General features: G+C 33.2%; 1 pseudogene; it reads right to left on the reverse strand.

Moving 5' to 3' along the window:
- Positions 1–5,795: 5,795 nt before the first annotated feature.
- Positions 5,796–25,907, reverse strand: LOC127726109 (alpha-amylase-like; annotated as a pseudogene).
- Positions 25,908–26,116: the final 209 nt, after the last annotated feature.

The raw sequence follows: 26,116 nt of genomic DNA on the forward strand, positions 1-26,116 counted from the left end.
AGATCATCCCCGGTTTTCGGTGGGGTTGGTTTTTCTTTTAGATTTTTGTGTAGTGATTTGTGTAAGCATTTTTTTTTTTTGCGTTTTTTTCCATGTTCTTATCTTTTTTGTTTTACTAATGATTTTTGAGTGCCTAAGTATCTTCTCTATCGTTTTATCATCTAAACAACAACACATATGTTCGCAGCAGTTTACAAATGATTCTTTAGGACAGCCCATTCAGTGTTTGCCTCATTCTCCAGCACATTTTAAACAGGACCGTATATAACATCATTGTCCTTGACATTTTCTTCTGACGTGACATCTGTTTTATATCTATTATCCACATTTTATTACCTCATTACAAAATCTGACACCTCTGTGATAAATATCCAATAGGCATATGCCATCCGCATTCCTCGAAGTAACACTCTGGGTAAAAGACCGAAACATTCCCCCACCTAAAGCTTTCACATGCTTTGAGAATGTTGTGTTTTTGCTCTTAGACGTTCCTGGTGTAGAACATGTGGCGTACCTGATCAAGTTATATTATTTCAAAGGTGGGTTTAATCTTGTTAATTACTAAGGCCATTTTTTGACAAAATACTTTTAAATGCTGTAGTTGTGCGATGTTGATAGCCAATTGGAATGCCATACCTTTTACAAGTGTGTAATTCTGCTTTTGGGATTAATCTACATTTACCATTTTCAAATTACGATTGCAACACTTAAACTGTATAGTTAAATGTCATAATATCGCGCAGGGGTACTGGAAGCCATTAGTTTAATGCAATTAACCGATGAATAAGTAGTATAATAGAATCTTTGTAAACCTAGAAGGACCATTTTCTTAATTATCTCACATCAAAATGTCCAGTTCAATCTTTAATGTTGCAGACCAGTTGTGGTTAAGTGGGCTTTATATTTCCCTTCCATTACTCCATTTTTTTCAATGTTAGATAGTTCTCACCAGGGTCCCGTTCCTCAGTAAAAATTCAGGATCTTTTGCATAAGAATGAGAAATACACATACTGTAACCTTATGGAAATGTCTTGTTCGTGATGCATGAGAGCCTCTAAAAAGACTGCTATTCAATAAGTACTTTGTTTTCTTGATCGAACACTTGTTCTTCCACTGTTTCTAACCAATCACATCAGGTTCTGAAAGATGCCATTTCTATATAAGGACCTTAAACAAAACTATTTTTTCTGCTCGAAATATGTTTGGCCAGTTCCACTGTTCCGATTTTGCAAAAACAAAAAACAATTGATCACAAGTGATAATTGATACATGTCTCGGAAAAAAATAACACATTGCTGGATTATATTCATGGAATGTCGAATCTTTGTGACAAGTTTGATCTCTTTTTGTAACATTGGTCAATGCGGACTGATATATAAAGGCTGATGACCATTTGTCTTGGCTCACATGCTTGGAATGCTGTCCAGACATATTTAACGTTTTCATTATAATCTTCCTCAAGCCATTTGTGTTATCATTTTGTTAACTTATTTATACCATGCAAGGATAGTGTTGCACAATTGAGTAATTATACCAGGTTGACATACATGTATTTCTGGTAAGACAATTGACAGAGTGCATGTCTATAAAACGGTTATTATTAGATGTAAGTATGAAACGCATGCATAAATTTCAAAGCAAAAGGTTATGACGAATTTGCCAAGTGTGACTAAGAAAATGCTGAAATACTGAAATTGTACTATGGAACGATTCGTTAGCCGTAGTTAAACTCTTGTTGTTGTCAATAGTGTCCACGACTGATGTTGTAAAATCACCAGGTTTCGTAGGACGAACCACATAGTTTAATGTTGAATTTTTAGTACTGTAGATAAATGGATAATTTGATCATTCATAAACGACAAACGTAGACTGTACCTCCTCCTTTCCATGTCCTAGCATCCAACAGAAGGCCTATATACATAATGAGATGGTTTTAATTCAGTTTAATGTAATGTTAAAGAATAATATAGAAATAAAACAGAAGTAACTTTGAAATGGATAATGTCATATTTACCTTAATGGAATATCTCCACTGCATCTGAATATTTGGCCAAACGATTCTTAACTAATGTTTTTAGTGACTGTTGAAAAGACTTTATCTACATTCTTTCTTCCTGAACTACCTGCATGTGCAGCGTTTTTAAGTATCGTCGTTATATAAACAAATTGTTATGGTTGCTTGTTGAATTACAAAACCGAAATATTCACTACACAAAAGACGCAAGCACCTGCCATGTTAATGGCCTGTCAAGCCTGATACTTCTGCATATTTTAGATCCGTAACTAATTACGATGTCCTGAACCACTTGATAAAAGAGAAAACTGTTCGACTCGAGAAGTATACATTCTAGTTAAGTTTAAATTAAATATTGGAATTACACCAGTGTCTATACGTGATCACTCTTTGTAGACTTCTGTTCTGCCAGAACGGTAGCGTAGTTACGATATTTCTTTACTTTCCTCACAAATCGTTTTATGTTTGGCTTAAGTAAATAAATGTGGCATGCACTTGGTGTTATAAAGCACTAAGCTTTACTCAATTTACGTCAGAACAAAACACTTTGTAACCTTGTAAGGGAATTTTGTCGATTTTGATATCTTATGGCGGCCATCTTGAAAAAATCCGCCATATTGAAATTTCAAGTTGGGTCCATAGCTTATATTGTTCGAAGCACCCTGTAACTATTAACATGACAAATTTGAACTAATGTAAGTGATATTTGTTGATTTCGATATTTTGTGGTGGCCATCTTGGAAAAAGCCGCCATATTGAATTTTCATGGTGGGTTCATAGCTAATATGTTTCAAAACAACCAGCACTACTGCCATGTCAAATTTGACCATAAATTTGACCTTGTATAAGTGATATATGTTGATTTTTATATATTATGGCGGCCATCTTTGAAAAGGCCGCCATTTTGAAATTTCAAGGTGGGTCTATAGCTAATATTATTTGAAACACCAAGAACTACTGCCATGCCAAATTTGGTACTTTTATCATCAAACCCACAATTTTTTCACCGATCTGCCAGACTAGACATAGACGTCAATCTTAGTTCAAACTAGTGCATCTGCTACAAATGTACTAGTAAGTGCTTAAAATGCCAAAGATTTGCGAAAGTTGTGTTGTGTTAAATCTTATTTAATATATATATATTATGTTTTACATAATACACAAAAGTAAATGTTGGTTTGTCTTTTTGTGTTTGTTTGTTTTTATTGTGTCATCCGATAAAGTGTTGAAATTTTCGTATCTATTCCTGTCCGTCCATCGTCCGTCGTGAGATCTCCAATGTAACCATCGTAACCGGGATCTTGGCTCAGTAAAGTGTCATGAGTCTTTTTTCCTTTGTTTAAGGTCAGGTCGTAGTGTAGCCTATAATTGCTTATATCCACTTCATTGAAATCTGATGGATAGTTGTCTCATTAGATAATGGATGTGTAATGAATAATAATGTAGTCTTAGATGCATGATTTTTTTATTAGTTGTTATTGGCTTTGAACTAGCTGTCAGTAACTGCAAGTACTCTCAGATCTGTACTTATTGTCTTTTTGTTGTTGGGATGCACAAGTACCCAGACACGTCCACTCTGTGTTTTTGTTAGATGTATTTCTATTTGTATCCATCTGATGAGTTAAGCCTTTTTCGAATGATTTTTATAGTCCGTTCTTATGTTGTACCGTTACACCACTGTCCAAGGTTAGGAGGAGGTTTGGGATCCCGCTAACATGCTTAACCCCGCCACATTCAGTATGTATGTGCCTGTCCCAAGTCAGAAGCCTGTAATTCAGTTGTTGTCGTTTGTTGATGTGTTGTATATTTGTTTTTGTTCATTTTTATTGTACAATAACTAGGCCGTTAGTTTTCTCGTTTGAATTGTTTTACATTTGTCATTTCGGGGCCTTTTATAGCTGACTATGCGGTATGTGCTTTGCTAATTGTTGAAGGCCGTACGGTGACCAATAGTTGTTAATTTCTGTATCATTTGGTCTCTTGTGAAGAGTTGTCTCATTGGCAATCATACAACATCTTCTTTTTTATAATCATTAGCAATCATATCATATCTCGATATTTTTATAAACATGTTGTACCTCTCAGCAAAACTTTAACCAAAACATTCACCTGATACGGTCGAACGAACCATCGACCTAATGGACAGACCAACTAACAACCTGACTGACGGACTAGCGGGATGATTCACACTACCATATATCGAGGATCGACTAGCGTACATCATCGAGTAGTACAGGCTACCAAAAGATTTCAAAAGCGGTTTAATGGACTCAAAGAAGATGAATTGCTAACTAGGCAAATTACATCTTCATCTATCATGATAAATTAAATTCTGACAAGAGCTGTTGGTATTGCTTTTATTGTCCTCATAAAAGCGATTTCCAGAAGTCTTTTGTAATACATTTTAAATATCAAAGCGAAAAAACAATGTTCATAAGTCTTTTATACTTTTATATTGATATATTTCAATTTCCTTAATTTTATCTTCAAAATTCTTCAATGATCATGTTTTTAAAATAATATTTTTGTTATTAACATGTTATTACATGTGGTGCAGGATATGCTCACCCTACCGAATCGATCCGGATCACATGAGATCACCTTCAACTTTTCGTTCGGATCGTATTAACACCGATAACAGGCAAAGGAGTAATCGATTTTAAATATGCCCGTACATGTAATAATTACGATAATATTGTATCAGTCACCGACAGTTGCTATTAATACACTAATAGTGGTTACACTTTTGTGTTGAAAAAGCATTTTTGTTTTCCGAATTGAACAGTATTACGCCGAATCTTGTTGGCATGAAGTCAATCTTTTATGTAATTTCTTTTGGTTATTTTTTTGGTTTTTTTTAAGTTGGACAAACAGAATCAATGACAGGCCATCAAGTTTTTTTTATATACTCAAATCATAGACTTTTGTTTAAAATTAGCCAAATAGTTTAAAAAATAGTTTCTGGTCGCCATTTTGTTTGTTTGTTGTTTTTTTTTTTTTTTTTTTTTTAATGGAAAAGAAATTAAGGATCAAATGTAGAAAACCTACCCTTATCATTTCTACATAAGATAAAAACAATACAGTATAAATGTGATTTGTTTAAAGCACTTTCATCAGGAACGCTAATAGACGAATGTTTGAAACCAAATGATTGATAAGAATTGAAACAGTTGTAGAACTATATGACCAAAAAGGACAATTTAAGGAAGGTTTGTTATTAATCATGACAGTACCAGAGTATTGACTACTGAGCTGTTGATACACTCAGGGAATCAAAGTCCACCAGGAACGAAATCGACCCAGTGCTGTTAGAAAAAAATTGAAAACAATACTTTTTAAATTTCATGCGTCCATAGCTCTTTTCTGTATTATCCTTCATCACAAACTCAAAATTTGTTATAATTAGTTAGGAACAAGTAGAACCAGAGAGGATGATAGCGTTGGACTTATAATATCACGTTACAGATTTCATAAATGTTATCACTCCATCAATTCTAAAAATAAAATGTTGTAGAAGATTTTTAATCATAAAAATCATCACATAAATAAAAAATGCCCTGTGATTTCATAGGTTTGTTTAAATTTGCTGATGAGAATCAAATATTTGCTCCTATTTTTATGCATTTTGATCAAAATAAAATATATATTTTGGATTTCTGTTTGAGACCAAGTGCTATTATATTTCTATAAACTGTAAGATCAACATGTTAATTATACATTTTTAAAGATTGACAATTGTTAAGAAATAAAAAAAGGAGTGGTCGTTTTACGTTGTTACTTTCTACTGGCTTCCTTTCTTCGCACCTGAAAAAAAAAGAATTTTGTGTTCTTCTTTATTTAGATGAAAGAAAAAACATTCGCAGTATCCTTATACTTTTACTTTCCGCTATATAGATGACGTTCTCTCACTAAATAAATCAAAATTTGTTGACTATGTTGAACGCATCTATCCCATCGAACTTAAGATAAAGGATACAGCAGATAATGTTAAGTCTGTCTCATATCTTGACTTTTATCTAGAAATTGACAATGAGGGCCTGTTGAGAACAAACCTTTACGACAACAGGGATGATTTCAGCTTCCCAATTGTGAACTTTCCATTTGAATGTAGCAACATTCCAGCAACGCCTGCATACGAAGTATATATTTCAGGGCGTGTATTTCCTATCATGATTTCCTTGGTAGAGGGTTGCTACTCACAAGGAAGCTATTTTACCAAGAGTTCTATTTGGTGAAGTTGGAATCATCCGTTTGTAAATTTCAAAGACGCCATCACGAGTTTGTTGACCGTTATGGAATATCCGTTTCACAGATGATAGCGAATATGTTCCAATTGTTGTAACTTCAACCCCCTCTCTCTTTACTCGAATGTGACCTACCAAATTAGACTTATTACCGGGTCTGTATTAACATGAGCAACACGACAAATGCCACATGTGGAGCAGGATCTGCTTACCCTTCCGGAGCATCTGAGACCAACCCCGGTTTTTAGGGGATTCGTGTTTCTCAGTTTTTAGTTGTCCATGTTGTATTTTGTGAACTGTTGTTTGTCTGTTGGTCTTTTAATTTTTTGTTATGGCGTTGTCAGTTTATTTTTCACTTATAAGTATGAATGTCCCTATGGTATCTTTCGACTCTCTTGGGATGAATCTATGCATATAAGTAACTATAGTGTGATACTGAATCCACTGTATTTACTTTTCTTCCCTAAAAAAATTTAAATAATGCGAAGAATTGTGATAAATCTTTTTACATGTTCCTTTGATTTATGAGTCTAATTTACAATCTAGTTTGTAACCCGGATTTGTTTTTTTCTCAATCGATTTATGAATTGCGAACAGCGGTATACTACTGTTGCCTTTATTTACAAACACTAAATAAATGTGTTTGCAATTTCATTACATTCATACCTTTATGTATTGCCACCATTGGGTTATCTGAACTGCTACTGATATTAAAATATGCGGTTCCATCACCATCTACATGCACTTCTGTACCAGTGCATTTAATACCATCATAACTTCCGGAAATGACATCACAGTAGGTGCCTTGTTGGAATCCAGTTTGTAAATTTCTATTCAGGTCAGACGTGTCCACATTTATGGCAATGAATCCTTTATTTCCTCGGGAAAACGTTATTTGGTAGTTGCCATTATCACACCAATGTTCTATATTTGTTCCCATGACAACATTTCTAAATGCCACCATGTTATAGATTTCACGCCAAATGTGCTCGAACACCTATAAATTGATTGACGATTGATTGGTTTAAAGATAAGTGTATAAGGACAAATGACTTTATTAAACATATTTCTTTTACTATGAATTGTTCCTCTTTGTGTTTCTTGTGGTCGATACAACAGTCACACTATAATTAAACAAAGAAGTTTTGGTAAACATATATTATAAACCACTTCACAGTTTTCTGTGTTAACAATAGCAAACCGTGTACATATCTATTTCAAAAAAGTAGTAACAAAACTTTTCCTCGACGCACGGCTTCAAACCACAATCTATGACAAACGGGGTCATTTCAACCGTTCAATTGACAATTGCCTATTTCCCAGAAGTTACAAACCTTCTGTTCCATCTTTTGGTGTTTGTTAAAATGTACATATCGTAGATAATACTTTACCCTGTCAATGCATTCGGTCTTCCTCCTTTTGGAAAACATTTATTATTTAACACTTCACAGTCTTCTGTGTCAATATAAATAAGAAGATGTGGTAAGAGCGCCATTGAGACAACTATCCATCCAAGTCACAATGTTGATGAATGTGTTAAAACTAAACAATTATATGTCAATACCAAACCGTGTAATTCATGTTTGTATATATCAATTTTGATGATGATGATGACAATGATGACGACGATGATGACAATGATGATGACGATGATGATGACGATGATGACGACGTCGACGACGATGATGATTACGATGACGATGACAATGATGACGATGACGATGATGATGACGACGATGATGACAATGACGACGATGACGACGATGACGACGACGATGATGATGATGATGATGATGATGATGATGATGATGATGATGATGATGATGATGATGATGATGATGATGATGATGATGATGATGATGATGATGATGATGATGATGATGATAATGATGAGGATGAGGATGAGGATGAGGATGATGACGATGACGATGATAACGATGACTTTGACGATGATGATGACGATGATGATGACGATGACGACGATGATGATGACGATGATGATGATGATGATGATGATGATGATGATGATGATGATGATGATGATGATGATGGTGATGATGACAATGATGATGACGATGATGATGATGATGATGATGATGACGATGACAATGATGACGTTTATGATGATGATGACGATGATGATGACGATGATGATGACAATGATGACGATGATGATGACAATGATGATGACGATGATGATGACGATGACGATGATGACGACGACGATGATGATTACGATGACAATGATGACGATGACAATGATGAAATGACGATGATGATAACAATGACGACAACGATGATGACCATGATGATGACGATGATGACGATGATGACGATGACAATGATGACAATGATGACGATGACGCTGACGATGATGATGACGATGATGATGACGATGACGACGATGATGGACGATGATGCACCCTATCCCATCTTATTCAAAATTTTACATACCCAACCATTATTACAGCTTTTGTCTGATCCCCAGTTTACATTTTGTATAGACATATCACCGTTATGTGGAGGTCCTTCGTCAGAGCTATATAAAATATATATATTTTCACATGATTGATTGTTTCAAAAACATCAAAAAGCAGCGACTGTAACAATATACACAAACAAGTAACTCTTCAACACATTCTGGTGATGTCATTTACGTTTGATTTGACATCATTTATTTTTCTATTCATTTCATATAATATTATTGTATATAAAGTCGATTGTGGTTGACTGATGTTCAGATCTCATGAATCGATTTAAAAAGACAAATCAAGGTAACAACCATAATCAAAAGAGTACCATAAACTGCAAAAGTCGATACCGGGTGCGTCGACATTGTAACCGTCTCCTGCTATGCATGTCACCCGCTATACGAAATCACACTCAATCATGATGTCACGACCAGGAATGATAAAGATAAGACGATCAAAATGTTATCTAAAGATCTCTGAGTGATAATACATGTCCAAATGGGTATAGACACCGACATATTAAATCGTGCAACACATTCGTGATGGTGATCGTAAAACAAAAACAGTATTTATCTTAGACGTTCTTCTTAGAAAATCTTGAATGAAAATTAGAAAGAGACATATATTTAATAAAAAGTTTACTTGAAAAAGGTCAACAGCAGATTATACATTTTAACTGCTCAGACAACTCTATTATAATGTCTTTTTATGAGTTTTTGGACACACGTAACCTTAATCAATACGAGTATACATATTGACTACATTATTTTTTTTTGTAGATACAAATTCCTTGTTTTAGGTCTGAAAAATATTACTTTGTGATTCCCAAAATAAATATACCAAAGATCATACTATCTAAATGCTGGACTTTTTTTTTATCGACAACACAATATTTTGATAGATATTTCAGCATACGATCGGCATTCTGATGAGCACTAATTGTGCACTACTATTGACCGATTAGATTTTGTACTCATATGAAGCAGTACTCACACAGAACATTCGCATTACAAAAAAAAGAAAAAAAAATATCTTGCCTAAGTCTTGAATTTCAATTTCAGATATATTTATATTGTTGTCACTCAAAACTCCAGATCGCAATCCGTGCTAACATCTCACATATGCCAGTGAAAATGATGTTAATGTACAAACGAACGTGAAAGGTTTGTACCACATCTTTTCCTCAACAGACGGCCTCAAACTAAAATTGATGACAAACATGATCATTGCAACGTTTCCATTGTCAACTGTCTCTTCCCAGAGGTTACAAACCTTCTGCTCCGTCAAATGGTGTTTGTTAAAATGAACATATCGTAGTTAATACTCTATCCTGTCAATGCATCCGGTGCTACTCATTTTGGATTTCCTCAGTTTTAGTTTTTTCGTAGCTTGCTTTGTCTTTTCTTTATCGAGGAGTGAAGTAGAGGGAGGTATCTGACCTTGTTTTGCGTTTCTTATTATTCATATGCATAATTTATAGATATATGGATAGTCTAATAAGCATCAATTTACAATTACACTAAACATAGGTCAAGGCTAGCCCTTTTTCACAAGTCGTAATCCATTGTAATCAGAGATGGAATTATGACAATTCTCAACCTTAATTATGGAACTCATAAATATGTAATCACCTGCTGAAACCATAACTGTTCATCACTCTTGTGAAACCATACGAATGTGCCAACATGAAAGCAGTTGCCATTTTATATCTTTTAGGGTCGCTATGTGTCAGTACACCTCCTGAAAAGTGAATTGCTGTCTAAAATGATATAAATGTCAGGTATTTGTTCGATTTGTTCTTATTTTAAATTTGATATAGTTGATTTGTATAGTTTATTTATTATTCCCTTCGCAATCCACATTTTTTTTGTCTCTTTCGATTCACGCTCAATGCCTTTGAAGCGTATTTTTCAAATTTATTGCTGTGAATGGTGAATCAATTTTTTCAATTGTATTACTTTTGATGTATGTGAATATCAAATATTCTACCTTGTAAAAGCAAAGCTACGTAATCTACTGCTTAGAAAAATTTATTAAAAAGGTGTCTGCCAAAGATTCATAAAATTCTATGATGGCTTGACAAAGTAATTAAAGTCCTTCTATCAGTTAATCATATAAAAAACTTCAGACAAAGTTAATAATGCTATGAAGGTTTGACAAAGTAATTGATGTCCATTCATCGGTAAAATACGGAAAAATGAAATTAAAAAAAATATATAAATATTGCTATAAATACTGTCTTTTGGTCACAAGCTTCTGTCCAAATTTCATAAAACTCCATGTAATTCTGACTGTTATTGATGTCTTAATTTGCCTTTCACTGGAAGATCAAAGAGTTCTTAACGTGCAGAGTTCGGCACTCTCCTTACACGAGGCATCAGATATAATGTCCTCATTCATACAACAAGTGCAATTTATACATCCTGCACAGCCAAATTGATTCATATATATAGCATAGGTTTCACCATACAAGGCCGTGTTCAGTTGTAAACAATTATATCGAGTTCTGTGCTTGTGTGAATTTTAGAATTTATTTTTTATAATTAAAACTCTTAAAATGCAAGCGTTGAAATTAATTTTTCAAAATGCCTAAATTTAAAAAAAATGCCTGTAACATATACATTAGCATGTCTGGTTTCCAAATCATAACCAAAAAAATTGAATAAAGCACTTTGATCTTTATTTGGAAGCACCCCATCTTAAAAATTAATGCACAGGGATTGAAAGTGATGCTAATTGGGGAATTCAATTTTGCAAAATACGAATGTCCACCCAAACAAGCAGAGTTTCGAATATGTATCATTATGATGGGGGCTTTGGCTTTCAAAGTTTTTCATTTTATTAATGATTTCCCAGTCCTTGCTTGATCCAAGATTCGTTTTTTTTAAGTCAAATCATTTATATTCAAAGAAAGCCTGAATTGTTCCTCTTCTGCAACCAATTTCATCAAGAGTTAATATACTCCAACGACATCACCCAAAAGATTAAAAAGTTTAATTAATAGGTCAATTTCTGGTCAAATAAAGATAAAATACTCATACAACAAATTCGTGACAATACGTTACGATATCATTTTCTCTCAGTCAAACGATTGTATGACTGGAATATTAAAAGTGGTGAATTTCGACTTAAAATAATTCTAGGCAAGTAATTAAACGTTCATAATGATCGAACTAATAGCTGTATAAAACATCTTCTGAGACGCATTCAAAAAATATAATTCTTGATAACAGCTCATGTTTACAAAGAAAAAAATCAGAAATCAGAATTTCAATATTTACTAGTATTCACTTTCAAATTCATAACATATGTAAACAATTTGTATTTCTTCCAATGAAGCACATCCAGTGCATAACGGATACTAAACATACATGTTAGTTTTACTTACTTCCCCCACAATGACCTCTCTGGTTGTCATGGTTGTCAATAAATACGACAACGTCTGTGGTTTTTGGCATACCACCGGCCTCACCCCAGGTCCGTAAATTTTTTGCCGCATCCTGTCGTTTGAACACTTGGGCAAGTTTAATTCCAAAGATGAAATTTGTAACACGTGCAAAGCCTGTGTATTCCGATGCGCTGATTACTTCCCCGCCGATATCAAATACCTCCTGGAAAACGAAAGGTGTCGGGGAACCAGGGAAATACTGTGAATTCAAGCCATGTAATTTTCCATAAATAGCATGTTGGTCGCCAGGCCACATATGTTTAGCAGCATCGACGCGGAAACAGCAACACCTATGGAGATAAGGTGATTCATATATTCTGCTATCTTGCTCCTAACGAATTCTTTTCCTAGTTTTAAATCAGTCAAGGTAACAAGACGACAATTTCGTACTTCATCTTTGTCTCCATAGTTATGGATATTTAAATCTCTAGAATGGCATTCATCTCCTCCGTTGAAATACTACGATGAAAAAGGAACGCCTGGGTAACTCATTGCGCCACCATCCAAGTGGGATCCTCCTGTTCTTGTTCCCTGCCCACCGGCTCCTGTCATATGGTTTATTACAGCGTCGGAGTTAATCCTTTTAATAACTTTAAATAATTTGATTTCGTAACATTCTGTTTAATAAAAACGCAATATATTTGAATTCCTTTTTGATTTTCTACAACATAGAAAAAGTATTCAAATAAACCGTAAGAAAAAGGCAACTTAAAACAAACGCATGTCTTACCCGCATGCGTACAGATTTCTCTAATAATTCGTATTGATATTAAAGTGTATTGCCAGTTAAACCATTGTCATGATTGTGGATATACTCCAGTGATCAGCTAACCTATAACAACGACATAAAAACTTGTAAATTGTATCAGAAGTGTATCTAAAATAAAATATCTATCCATGTTATTAATTGGTCGTTGTTTTAAAATTATTTTCTGAAAGGTTTACATCGATCATATATCAACAAAACACAATCGGATGTTGACCCCCGGATGCTGTGTTTTACTGTTTTTTTTTTCTCATTCATTAACCCTTTTATCCTCTTGATCTCATACCACAACAAATACAGAGATCATCTCGATGTTGATAAAAAGAACGCTTTATAAAATTAAAAACCAATTGTTCAGAGAATAATTGAAGGTCTTTCCACCTCAACTTCGATAATAAAGAATGAAATTTAAAAAAAAAACGGTGTTAGAAGATGTCACTTCTGGTTCATATAATTTGTTACTTCAAACTAATTTTTAAAAATAAAATTTACAGGTACTTTTTCATTGAATTAGTATGAAATAGACTACTTCCGGTTAAAATAATGTAACTTTCAGTTAACCTTTTAAAAGGTCAAATGTCTACTAACCAAATGCAAAGACCAAATCGTTTTATGAAGGACCAGTATGAATTTTTAGCAAAGGTCAAAATCTAGAACGTAAAATTGACCTTTGACCTTGACCTCAATTCCAAGGTCATTGGTCAGTGATCTCAAATCGAAAGATCCCAGGTCAGTCACTTGTATGTTTGAGGAGTAATACTGATTTCAAATACATTAGGGAAGAAAACTCCTATGAAGGGAGACCGAAACACTCCGACTTAAATGGGTTGAAGTTGAGCCATGTCGTAAATAATTATTTACCAAACGCATTGTATCCTTAACTGTTACGGTTTCTTTGGAATAAAGAAAACAAAGTTCAAAATATAGAACATGACCTTGACCTTTGACCTTGACCTCAATTTCCTCCAAATGGACCAATGACTTCATATCAAAAGACTTCAGACCTGTATGACTTATGGTGTATGAAATTATTCAACATATCACTCATGTTAAATTTTTAAAGGGAAATAACTCCCATAAGATGCCATTGGATCACTTCGGTTAAACTAAACCATAACATCTTTAAGAGTAGATGAACAATTTGGTGGAGAAAGTTTATTGATATCTTTTACGGTTTCAGAGAAATAAAGGGGTCGCGGGGGGTAACTCCTATAAGAATAAGTGTTCGGTTACACAGGGTGAATGGGGAAATCCCCATCACTGTACGACATCATTGGCACAAAATCCTTACAATGTGTCGCGAAACAAAAAAAAAACATCTCAGACGGCAGAAGAAAAAAAAATAATCAGAACAAAAGCAAAAGGTCTTTCCATGAAAAGTGAAAAGACCTAATTATTTGCATTTCTGGACTTATTTTCATCTGTAATACTCAATCCTATTCGTTTTTAAGCAACGTATTTACAAATTTGAGTAGTTGAGGAGCTGTGTAACCAAATCGAACATAAAAGATTAGATAAACCCTTCTAAGATTCACTTTGCCTGAGGAATCCTATTATTTTAATAATTTCAAAAATTATCAGTGGAGAATTTATGAAAGGTGTGTATCTATATATTCCTCAATGATATACAGATGTCTCTACCAGATGAAAAGTAATGAATCATTCTTAGTCTAGACAAGATTTTAAAGAAAAAAAATATTTATTTTACACAAATGAAATACCATGAAAAGCAAATTTATAATAAGGGTTCTAATATCGAAACTCCTCACAAGCTCTTTACTTTTGGTACATTCTCTTCAGCTACAGCAAACTAGATATTTCCACCAGTCTATGGTGGGAACCCAATTGCCCCTCAATACCATCATTTGCATGTATATTCTTTTTTAAGACATTTTGAAAACAACCTTATGACTATTAATTTTACTCTTACGTTTTTAAATGAAGGTGAAGAAAGAAACTTTTCACTACAAGGGTGGGAACATAGGGCACATCTTAAGAATATCATCAGCCTAGTAGTCCAATATTTGGTGTTGACATTTATTATCAATGATCTACTTATATTTATGAATTAACTGTTCACAAAACTTTGACTTGTTAGAATGTAGAAAGCTATGAATTTTTTAAGCTAGGAATTTATTACCTTAGATTTAATTGGCTAAACTTTTCAGAATTGTGGGTCTTCAATGCTTTTCAACACTAAACATGACCTTTTTATTTTTTTTTGATTCGAGTGTTACTGGTGTGTCTTCTGAAGACGAACACAATGATAACCTTGGTATCTTTGATGATGTTTTATCACTGGAATAGTTACTCTTCGTCTCAGTTCCAATAATAAAGAAAAAATCATTTATTAGAAAACGAAGACAAAACTCGAAATAACAAGTTGGTTTAACAATACGTTAAAGGGTATACGACAGATATATCGTAGCTATTGAAAACTATAACGAAAAATGATGTTGGAATAACAATCAATAAACTATAGGTTTTAAAATACTAAATAACAGGGTAGAAAAAAGATTGCAGCTTCTGAAAACATAGTTTGGAAGATTAAATTGTGATAAAAGGATAATATCTACAGGTTTGATGGTACAAAAAATACAACAACAACAAAAAAACACGGGAAAAAAAGACCATGTGAATGGAAGAAGATCACAGTTACAATTAGCCTTGTTATTGTTGCACCTCACATTAGCTTTATTACATCTGTGTACCATATCAGTGAACTGAGCCTCATTTCCACTTCTGGTGACTAATTTGTAACTGACAGGTTGATATCTTTCCCACCATGGTCGGTTTGGTGATGTCACAACACGGTTCTCGTTCGGTGGAGAAATCTTAAATAAATGTAAAAACAGCACATTCCCTATCAGATATCCAACAAAACAGAGATTTTTTTTTTAATTTCCTTTTCCAATGTTTGAACAGTATAACATGGTAAAATTTGCTCAATTTTGTCAGTCTTTAGTGTACACGTTGTTGACATTAACTATTAACTTATTTTTGATATTTCATTTTTTTCAATTAAGAAATAGGTGATTTTCAGAGACATAATAATGATAATGATTATGTGGTTGTAGTAAACGTTTTCAATCCTCTCCTAACCTAGAAAAGGGGTGTTTCAGTACAACATAAGAACAAACTGTAAAATTAGTTACTTCAACTGTTTCGATTATTATACATCTTTTAAAATATTCAGTTTTGAGCGTTCCTGATGAAGGTAAATCCAGAACGCTTCGGAAAGATGAAATTTATAACATGTTATTTTCCCTTTTTTAAAAGAGTGTGACACATCAGATGGACACGAAGCAGCAAAGAAAACCAGCAAGGAAACAAAAGACGCTAAGTACTGGTCTAAGAGTACTCGTAGTTGAAACCATCCATTTGAAAATTGTAAGGACGATATCATGGGTTGGCTAACCGTATTGGAATATCTATTCCACAACTGACGGCGAATATGTCCCAATTGTCGTAACCACAATCCCGTTTTCCTTTCCTCGTATGTGACCTATCGAATTATACTTCTAACCGGGTTTGCACTTTCATGAGAAAAACTACCGTAGTCACATGTGGAGGAGAATCTGCTTTCATTTCCAGATCGACCCCAGTTTAGTTTCTCTATGTTTTGTTTTGTTTTGTGTACTGTACTTTGTCTTTTTGTTTTTTTTTGTCATGGCATTGCCAGTTTGTTTTCGGCTTATGAGTTTAAATATCCCTATGGCATCTGTCGTCTCTCTTTTACTAAATATACACCGATTTGAAAATCTTCTTTACTCTCTGGGAGTATACTTAAATCATCAGCAAATAAAAGTGATCCAACGTTTAAATCAACCAATTAAGGGTAGCTTGGAGTTTTCATTTGTAGTGACTTGCATTAAAACATTAATAAAAATATTGAAGAGAATTGGACTGATAGCCTCCTGTTTCACTCCCCTGAATATTTCAAATGAATATGAACTAAGATTATTCAGTTTCAGAGATGTTTCAGTTCTAGAAAATTATTTTCTTATTTCATTAAATAAATTTTTCCAAACTCCAATTTTTGCCAAATTATAAAAAAATCCATTTCTCCATACATAATCAAATACTTTTTGTAAATCTATAAAGCATATACAAAGCTTTTTCATTCTGATGTACTTATTTATACATTAAGGATAGATTGGAAAAATAAACAAAATCTGCTTCAAATATTGGGCCACGATCTGACATTGGAACATTGCCATGTAGAACAATTAATTTCAATTCAGTTATTGATTTATTTAGCAAGACCTTACATCAAAAACATAAATCCATTTCTAAAGCAGGTTATAGCTAGTGTGTTGTCAAAATCACTTGACAACAACAGTACATATTCTTGGTATTCATATGTCAAGAATGTTGTACCTGGTAGCAATATCTTACATATACATGTAATAGAATATTGTAAAAATTTGAAAAAAGTTAAACCTCTCAAGATTATCATCAAGAAAGAAACATAAGACAAACATAAAAATTTGATTAAAATGAATGTAATAGTGATGATGAAAAAAGTAAGCTGTTGGTCAAGATAAAGAATTTTTACTTATGGTTCAACGATTTTATTTTAAGAAAGTGTTTCACCAAACTCTGTATAAGTGACCACACTCTTGAAATTGAAAAGGTTAAATATTTGAAAATCCTTCGAGAAGATAGACTTTGCAAATTACGCAGTGTACTTGAAAACGAAGGAACATTTCCTCTTTGACTGTAGTATAAACAATAAATCAAGATCGGATCTATTTAAAAAAAATAAATGGGAAGACGAATTTATGCCACTTCTAGAAGACCAAACAATTATTAAATTATTAAACCCTATATCAACAGAACATATGGAACTAACCAGCTATTTTTTTAAACAGTCATTAGAACTGAGGACAGAAGCAACTTCATTTTCATGTATTATTATTATTAAATGACACAAATGACAATTGGAACGAAACTGGTGTAGACTTTTTTGCCAATTATGCATCAGCTGTCATACAAATTCAGACTCAGTAGTAAATGTCAATATATATACATGAATTAAAAAACTAACACACCAAATAAAACAACCATTCGAGACCAAACTGAAAGTAAGATATATAGTGGAGAATATAAGTAGCAATAATAATGCAAACCCACAAAAAAGACAGTGAAAGAAAACTTGCAAAAACGATCACTTGTATGATACTCTACTGATTAGATGCTGTTAATATGATCTTGAAGGACAGATTTTTCTTTAATATGTAATGGTCATTTTCAACTGCCTGAAAGTTAAAAACTAAATATCTCTTTCAAAATGAATGTTCTTAGATTTAAAGAATCTGGAGATGTATCAGGTTTTGCCTGTAGTGATCCTTTTTTTGGTTTTCCTATTTTTTGGTACAGTTTAGACTTACCTGTACACCACAATTACCATATGGTCCAAGAAATCTCTCGCAATCTGCTGCAATATCCGACCATTTCCATTCAAAAAGATGAACAATGGTGTGTCTACCAGGAGCACAGTTAGGATTACTCCACGTTCCAGCAAATACTGGTTAGGAATAGATAAATATTTCAGAAGGCCAATGACAAACAAGGATAACATTTATTTTCATTTGCATTATGACGGATGTTTCCCAAAAAGCAGTTGTTCTACATACAATATGAAATTTAAGGGAGAAGAGTTGCCTAAAAACAAGCTTTGAGAGCTACAAAATATGTTTGACCTAGCAACATTCTTCAAGTGCCTCAGTTAACCCCTGAGTCTGTATTTCAGTGGAAGTCGTTTGTTGCAATCTTCCAAATGTGTTTCCCGTTTATTATTTAAGAATTATTCAGACTGTTTGTTTTCTTGTCCGTATTGTCTCACATTTTGTTATTCTGAGGCATTTTATAGCTTACTATATAGATTTTGATTTGCACATTGTTGAAGACCACCCTAAGGACTATCGTTGTTTACATCCTCGTCCTATTTTTGCTGATGGATAATTGTACAATGTATGACGGAGAGTCGTACCACATGTCCTTGTGTTTGTTTTCCGTTTACTAGAGATTTCCAATAAAATGACATACGTACCTAACTCGACGTACGCACGTAACGGGACCGGTTATTGCTAACCTATTAATTTTGTTAAATACGTCACTCAAGTTTTAACTAAGAATTCCTAAACTATTAAACCCATTCATGATAAATTTTATCAATATCAAGTATTTCTAAGATGATGAAAAAAAGAGAAATCATGATTTTTATATATCACGTGATTATTGAGATTCCCGCCAAAACTTCAATGTCATAAGACCACGTATATACACGTATCTTTACCTATCATACGATTGATTTGAGTTGTCTTTCATGGTTTTGACCATGCTTTTGTTTTTCGATATACTTTGCAAATGAACCTTTTATTATTTAATATTTGACATGCTTTTATTTGTCGTTATCAGATTGGTGTCCCTTTTTTATTTCCTTTCGTCTCTTAATGTTTTATAATATTTAATTTCCGTTGGTGTTTATTATTAGACAGAGATTTTTCTAGCAATTTCAGAAATATCGAATTCAGTGTTAGTCAGAATTTGTCTCTGTTAAAGTTGATAACTGGGATTGCATCATACTTTATTAAGCATCATTTCAAACGTTCTCTTCTTCTGCAGTTAATCTTGTTTATTTACAATCTCCGATTTTTTTCCCAGAAAAAACGTTCGACAAAGGGATGTGTATATTTAAAAAAATTGATACAGGTGTTGTACTTCTTTCAATTCTAATTGTTGACATATCCTTTTCTTTCAAATGAAAGTCAACTAACATTAAAAAAAAAGAATTTTGTAATTGAAAGTGATATATGTAAATAAATGTGTACACCAATTCGTTATATAGATTGTAATTTGGAAGGTGTACTTGATTAGCAATAGATGACTAATCTGCATATAAACATTGACCGCTGTGGATAGTAAACTATCAATTTATAGTACATAGTAATTGGCTAAAAAATGTCCTGTCCTCAAGTATCTCTGGTTTAAAGTGGACGAGAATGCCAATTTATATACTTGTTACATTTTTAAGACAACTATAATGCCACTTGAGTCTTTACAGTAATTTTCTTTTTAAAATGTACTTTTAATTAGTAAGGCTTGATATTGTCATAGTTGTTTTTGGATTAAGACAACTCTTACTAGTCCAATTAGAAGTGGATTCTTAAACTATAACATATTGATTAAGGGAAGCATAAATTTTTAGATTCAATTTTTGTCTCGCCTTAGAGATATATATTTATATATAAAGTTAAACTCTACGACATATCCATGCATAGGATCACCAGTGAAGGTGATACACGACTGAAAACAAATTTTATATTCATAATTACTTTAAATATGTATATATGTGTAAACCAAGCTCTGTGAAAGAAGGTTTTTCCAGGTTGTTCTTATGTCCTGCTGTTGCACCACTGTCCCAGACTTAGGGGGAGGGGTTGAGAACTCATTCTTTATGTGCCTGTCCCATGTCAGGAGCCTGTGATTCAATTGTTGTCGTTGGTTCATATCTGTTATATTTGTTTTTCGTAAATTGTTTTGTTTTAAACCAGGCCGGTAGTTTTCTCAATTGAATTGTTTCATATTTTTCAAGTTGGTTCCTTTTATAGTCGACTATACGGTATGGATTTTTCTCATTGATGAAGGCCGTACGGTTGCCTATCATTGCTTACATCCACTTCATTTCTTATTGGCAATCATATCATATCTCCTTATTTTTTTTAATTTAACTAAATACGTTTAATATTCTCAGGTAATTTAACATGTAAGAATCAGCTTTCAGTACCTGGGGGTACTTTAAGATCGGTACTCTGTGTCTTTCATCATAAAAATGTAATTGTTTAGGGCTTAATTCAATATTGATTAGTTGAGCTATTTCCAACTGAATTTTACCGGTTTTATTACTAATATTGTGCTGTTACACCAGAGTGTTGAACGCTGGTAAACGCGTTTAATCAGGCCAAATTCTATATTTGCTTTCCCAAGTCAGGAGTTTTCAATTCAGTGGATGTCGAGAACTTATGTTACGCATGCATCTCTTTGCTACATAGTTCAAGTTTTATAAATGTCTAAGTTAAAAGCAATAGAGATCATAGAATAAAATTGAGAATGGAAATGGGGAATGTGTCAAAGAGACAACAACCCGACCATAGAACAGACAACAGCAGAAGGTCACCAACAGGTCTTCAATGCAGCGAGAAATTCCCGCACCCGGAGGCGTCCTTCAGCTGGCCCCTAAACAAATATATATACTAGTTCAGTGATAATGACCGCCATACTAAACTCCAAATTGTACACAAGAAACTAAAATTAAAAATAATACAAGACTAACAAAGGCTAGAGGCTCCTGACTTGGGACAGGCGCAAAAATGCGGCGGGGTTAAACATGTTTATGAGATCTCAACCCTCCCCCTATACCTCTAGCCAATGTAGAAAAGTAAACGCATAACAATACGCACATTAAAATTCAGTTCAAGAGAAGTCCGAGTCTGATGTCAGAAGATGTAACCAAAGAAAATAAACAAAATGACAATAATACATAAATAACAACAGACTACTAGCAGTTAACTGACATGCCAGCTCCAGACTTCAATTAAACTGATTGAAAGATTATGTCTTCATCATATGAATATCAGGAACAATCCTTCCCGTTAGGGGTTTAGTATCATACCATCATAACATATATGAGAAGAACATAACCCGTGTCATGCCAACAACTGGTTTTTAAATAATTGTGTTTAGTGCCGATGCAAAGACCCTATAAGTGAATCAATATTAACGCCAAAATATGCAATCTTTAATGACCTGACAACAAGTATGTTTATCAAATGATCATGTCTACTCACAATTAAAACAGTAAGAAAGGGATTGACTCGTCCGACTAAAACGAAGCACAAAAACAGCAATTACTAGTATTACCAAATAAACTCCATGTACCGGTCTTAGAGTATTCACAGCTACTGAACACTATCTTAAAAACAACTACAACTAATAAATACAGAATAATTAACCAGTCTAGAATATTAATCAATTATTTCGTACTGTTACTCCACTGTCCCAGGTAAGAGGGCCCGTTAACATGTTTAACCCCCCCCCCCCCCCCCCACATTATGTATGGATGTGACTGTCCTAAGTAAGAAGCCTGGTTATCGTTTGTTGCTGTGCTTTCTTTCATTTTTTTGTACATTAGTTAGGCCGTTAGTTTTATCGTTATAGTTGTTTTACATTTGTCATTTGTGGCCTCTTATAGATGACTATTCGGTATGGGCTTTACTCATTGTTGAAGGTCGTACGGTGGCCTATAGTTCATTGCTGTGTCATTTGGTTTCTTGTGAAGAGTTGTCTCATTGGCAATCATACTACATCTTTTTTGTACATATCACAAATTAAGTAAAAAAATACATAAACTCTCTAGAAAAGCAAGACCTTGTGTCATGTCAAAAGCACAGAGTGTCGGTAGGACCATAAGTGTTCATAACTGTATAGTAGATTATATGTAGTTTCTATAAAATGTAATGATAATTCATCAGTAAAAGATACATGATTATTTGTTAGTGGAATTATATATAACCTAATAAATGAATATTTATATTAAAAGAAACATCAGAAACAAGAATATGTGTCCATTAGATTACACGCCAGTATCATATTTCCGTGTTAAGTGAGCTCTAAATCCAGGAAAAAATCCAATTCAGCATGTAGCCTTAAACTTTTAAATCCCGTGCGAGATGTCTAATATTCAAACATTGTTGTTTTTAAAACGTATTTATCAAAGTCAAACGACAATCATCGGAGCAACGCGAAAAAAAATTTGACGATTTTATACTAAACATTTGTATAGATAACGTGGAAAACGCGAGATTTTCAAAATTATTTGGCGATCGAAAGGGGGGAGTACGCCCTCTCCCCCTGTATCTACGAATGCACGTTTAGGTATACATGGACAAAAACCTCGTTCCATGCATTATTATAGTTAAAGACTAAAAAGTACTATTTGATAAATGTATCAATGATATGAATTTCTGCTCACGTCAAATTATCTTGAATTAAATTATAGAAAAATAATTTTTTTTAAAAGTTAGTCGCGTACACCTTTTACATTCGGGTGTGTTGGAATCTACTTTTTAAGCGTTAAAACTTATAAAAACAAAAAAAGAGATAACCTTCTCGCTTCGGATTTCATTATTTTAATATTTTCATGCTAAATTTTTACTTGGTAGTTTTTAAAATTCATATTTTGAGAAGAACTGAAATATGGGTCAAGTGAAATGACAAGAAATGATGGGTGTATTTGATTACAAGTTGCTAGCTTGCTTATTCCATTAAAATATTTTTGTCAATAAAATCATTCAAAATTTAATAACAAAATATTTAAAGATTAAAAAAAGGAGTTGGGGTTGATTTTTACATTTAGTCTATATCAGCAAGAAATGCGTGTCGAAAGAACAAAAAATGCATTTAGTGTATGCTCCCCTCCGTCATGCTTCAATGCAATAGGACGAAATACGTTGAGTTAGGTCGGTTATGTCGAGTAAAGTCATTTTATTGGAAATCTCTAATAGGACATAGCAGGAAAATTATTAAAAATGTATATTATACTCTGCATTAAGATATTGACAAACTGAAGGTCTTCCTTCGTTGAAATTAGCATACAACATGACCTCAAACAATTATAATCATTTCTTGGACCGATATTTGATGACGAAAACATTAATGAACAATGTGTGTTTTGAAAACCGACATGAATAACTATACTTTCAATTTCAAGTTTCTTTTAAGCAACATGAATATGCTGAGGTAATACGATTATTTAAATTTTGTGTCACTTGCTGCATGGTGAGACATTACAAGATTAAATATTACATATATTAACACACTGTTACACTGTTACTTCCATATTTGCCAATTGAAAAAGCAAACATTTTCTGAATAACTTAATCTTGAGCAAATGATTACTGCGTTATTTCTAACTAGTTAGTTGTTGGTGGTTAAATTTTGGTTCCATGAAAAAATACTATATATATGTATATATATGGATATTAACTGAGGAACAAATACTAAGTAGACATATCAAGGTTGCTAACATGGCGTTTAAGAGACTTCAAATTCCGGATACTGTAAAGTTCTTATCAAAAAGTAGACTGATAAAAGGTCGTTCAATAGGAACTCGAGACAAAGTCAAAGGGCAATTGTTGTGTTATAAATAAGGACGTTCCTTTAATGTTTAAATAACATAGTTCTGCTCGTTCGCGTCTTGAACAATAATGATTAAGGTCATCAGTTGATCATTATAATCATGATTTTTATATTTTGAAATTTCAATACTTTGTATGTGCCTAATCATTTTTATTATAATGCCTGTAGTGTAATAGTACAAATTAATATTTACCATCAACAATCTTCCTTTGTTTTAAAACAAATTGAATGGCATGATTGATGACTAAGGATTAACATGCACTCAACTTCTAGAAGCTAACATCTATGTACACATATTATATGCTGGAGGGAAAAACATCTTTTTTAAATTCTATTATGGAAGTTTTGCTGACTTGATACTTATACCACAAAATACTCACAGCGCAAAGATTGGTTTTAAATTGATCTTCACCACATAATAAAAATGATTATTCTTATATTAATTATCTTACTGACAACAAATTTGATTTTTTAATTCAGAAGAATACATGATGTTATCAATGCCAAATTGGACCGCTTCATTATTTTATCGATGGTATGCACTTTTATCAGACGCATCATGTACAATAGGTTATGGTGGCTTGTATCAAGGTAAATGGTTATGCGACATATGGCCGAATGATTTACCAAAATAAGAAGATAATAAGTTAACTATGGCGTTTTAGAGCTATAGCCTATATTTGTATCAGCAGTATTATGGGAAGAAAATTGGACAGGGAAACGCATTTTATTTCTTTGTGATAGATATTCTGGCTACTGCTAACGTTTTGTCGAAAAGTCGTGATAAAGAACCTTCTATAAGGGAACTTATAACAAGACTTATAATGTATGCAGCGCAAGGGAATTTTGCTACATATTGTGAACATGTTCAGAGAAACTTAATGCTATAGCAGACTCTAAGTGTTATTCACATATACAGAAATTTCGTCAATTGGTTCTAGATGTACACCCTTTTCCTACACAGTTCCCGATTTTCGAGGAGATAATTTGGACAGTGCGATATATGGTCTATGGAATTTTGCCGTGGCTAATGCAATAAAGACCTGAACAAAGTTCGATTTTAGTCGCATTTTATTTTTCTATTATTACAAGGGTGTAGATATAAGAAGATGTGGTATGAGTGCCAACATGAGACAACTCTCCTATCAAGTCAAAATTTATAAAAGTAAACAATTATAGGTCAAAGTACGGTCTTCAATATAGAGCCTTGGCTCACACCGAACAGCAAGCTATAAAGGGCCCCAAAAATTACTAGTGTAAAACCATTCAAACGGGAAAACCAACGGTCTAATCTATATAAAAAACGAGAAACGAGAAACACTTACGAACCACATAAACAAACGACAACTACTGAACATCAGATTTCTGACTTAGTACAGGCGCAAACATTTGCAGCGGCTTTAAAAGTTTTAATGGTACCAAACCTTCACCCTTATGTACATGGTTTACAAGTAAATCACGTTTTTCACCTGTTTCTGGATATCTTTATTAGGCGTTTTGTAACTTTTTGTGAATCTTAAAAAAGCTGAGATATTCAACGATCAAATCTTATTTGTGTTGCTTTCATTATTTTTATCTTGTTAAGGGTTGCTTTAATCCTCTGGAAAAACTTTAGGAACATCTCTTTTGGGTTTTAAATCTGTTTTGAATGGCTTAAAGTAAAAATAAAATTCATAGTCCTAAAAGAATACGTCTGCCAATTACATGTAAGTTGTGTTTTGTAATAAATGTGTGAATTATTACGCTCTGGTTTTTTAACCATTTCACATATGTATTATTAGAAGCTGCATGTGTTATGGCTTTTTTTTCTGTTTTCTCCAATGTGGAGAATGTACTAATCCTGATAATTTTGATATTGATTCAAATCTATGCTAGCTATGCGTTTTTGTTTCTTTTTTAATAAAATCCAAAACCGACCTGTTAAGATATGGGGTTACTATTCCTGTATTTAAAAATTTGTTCTTTGTTATA

Source organism: Mytilus californianus, unplaced genomic scaffold (assembly GCF_021869535.1).
Source record: "Mytilus californianus isolate M0D057914Y unplaced genomic scaffold, xbMytCali1.0.p SCAF_16, whole genome shotgun sequence".
NCBI classification, from domain to species: domain Eukaryota; kingdom Metazoa; phylum Mollusca; class Bivalvia; order Mytilida; family Mytilidae; genus Mytilus; species Mytilus californianus.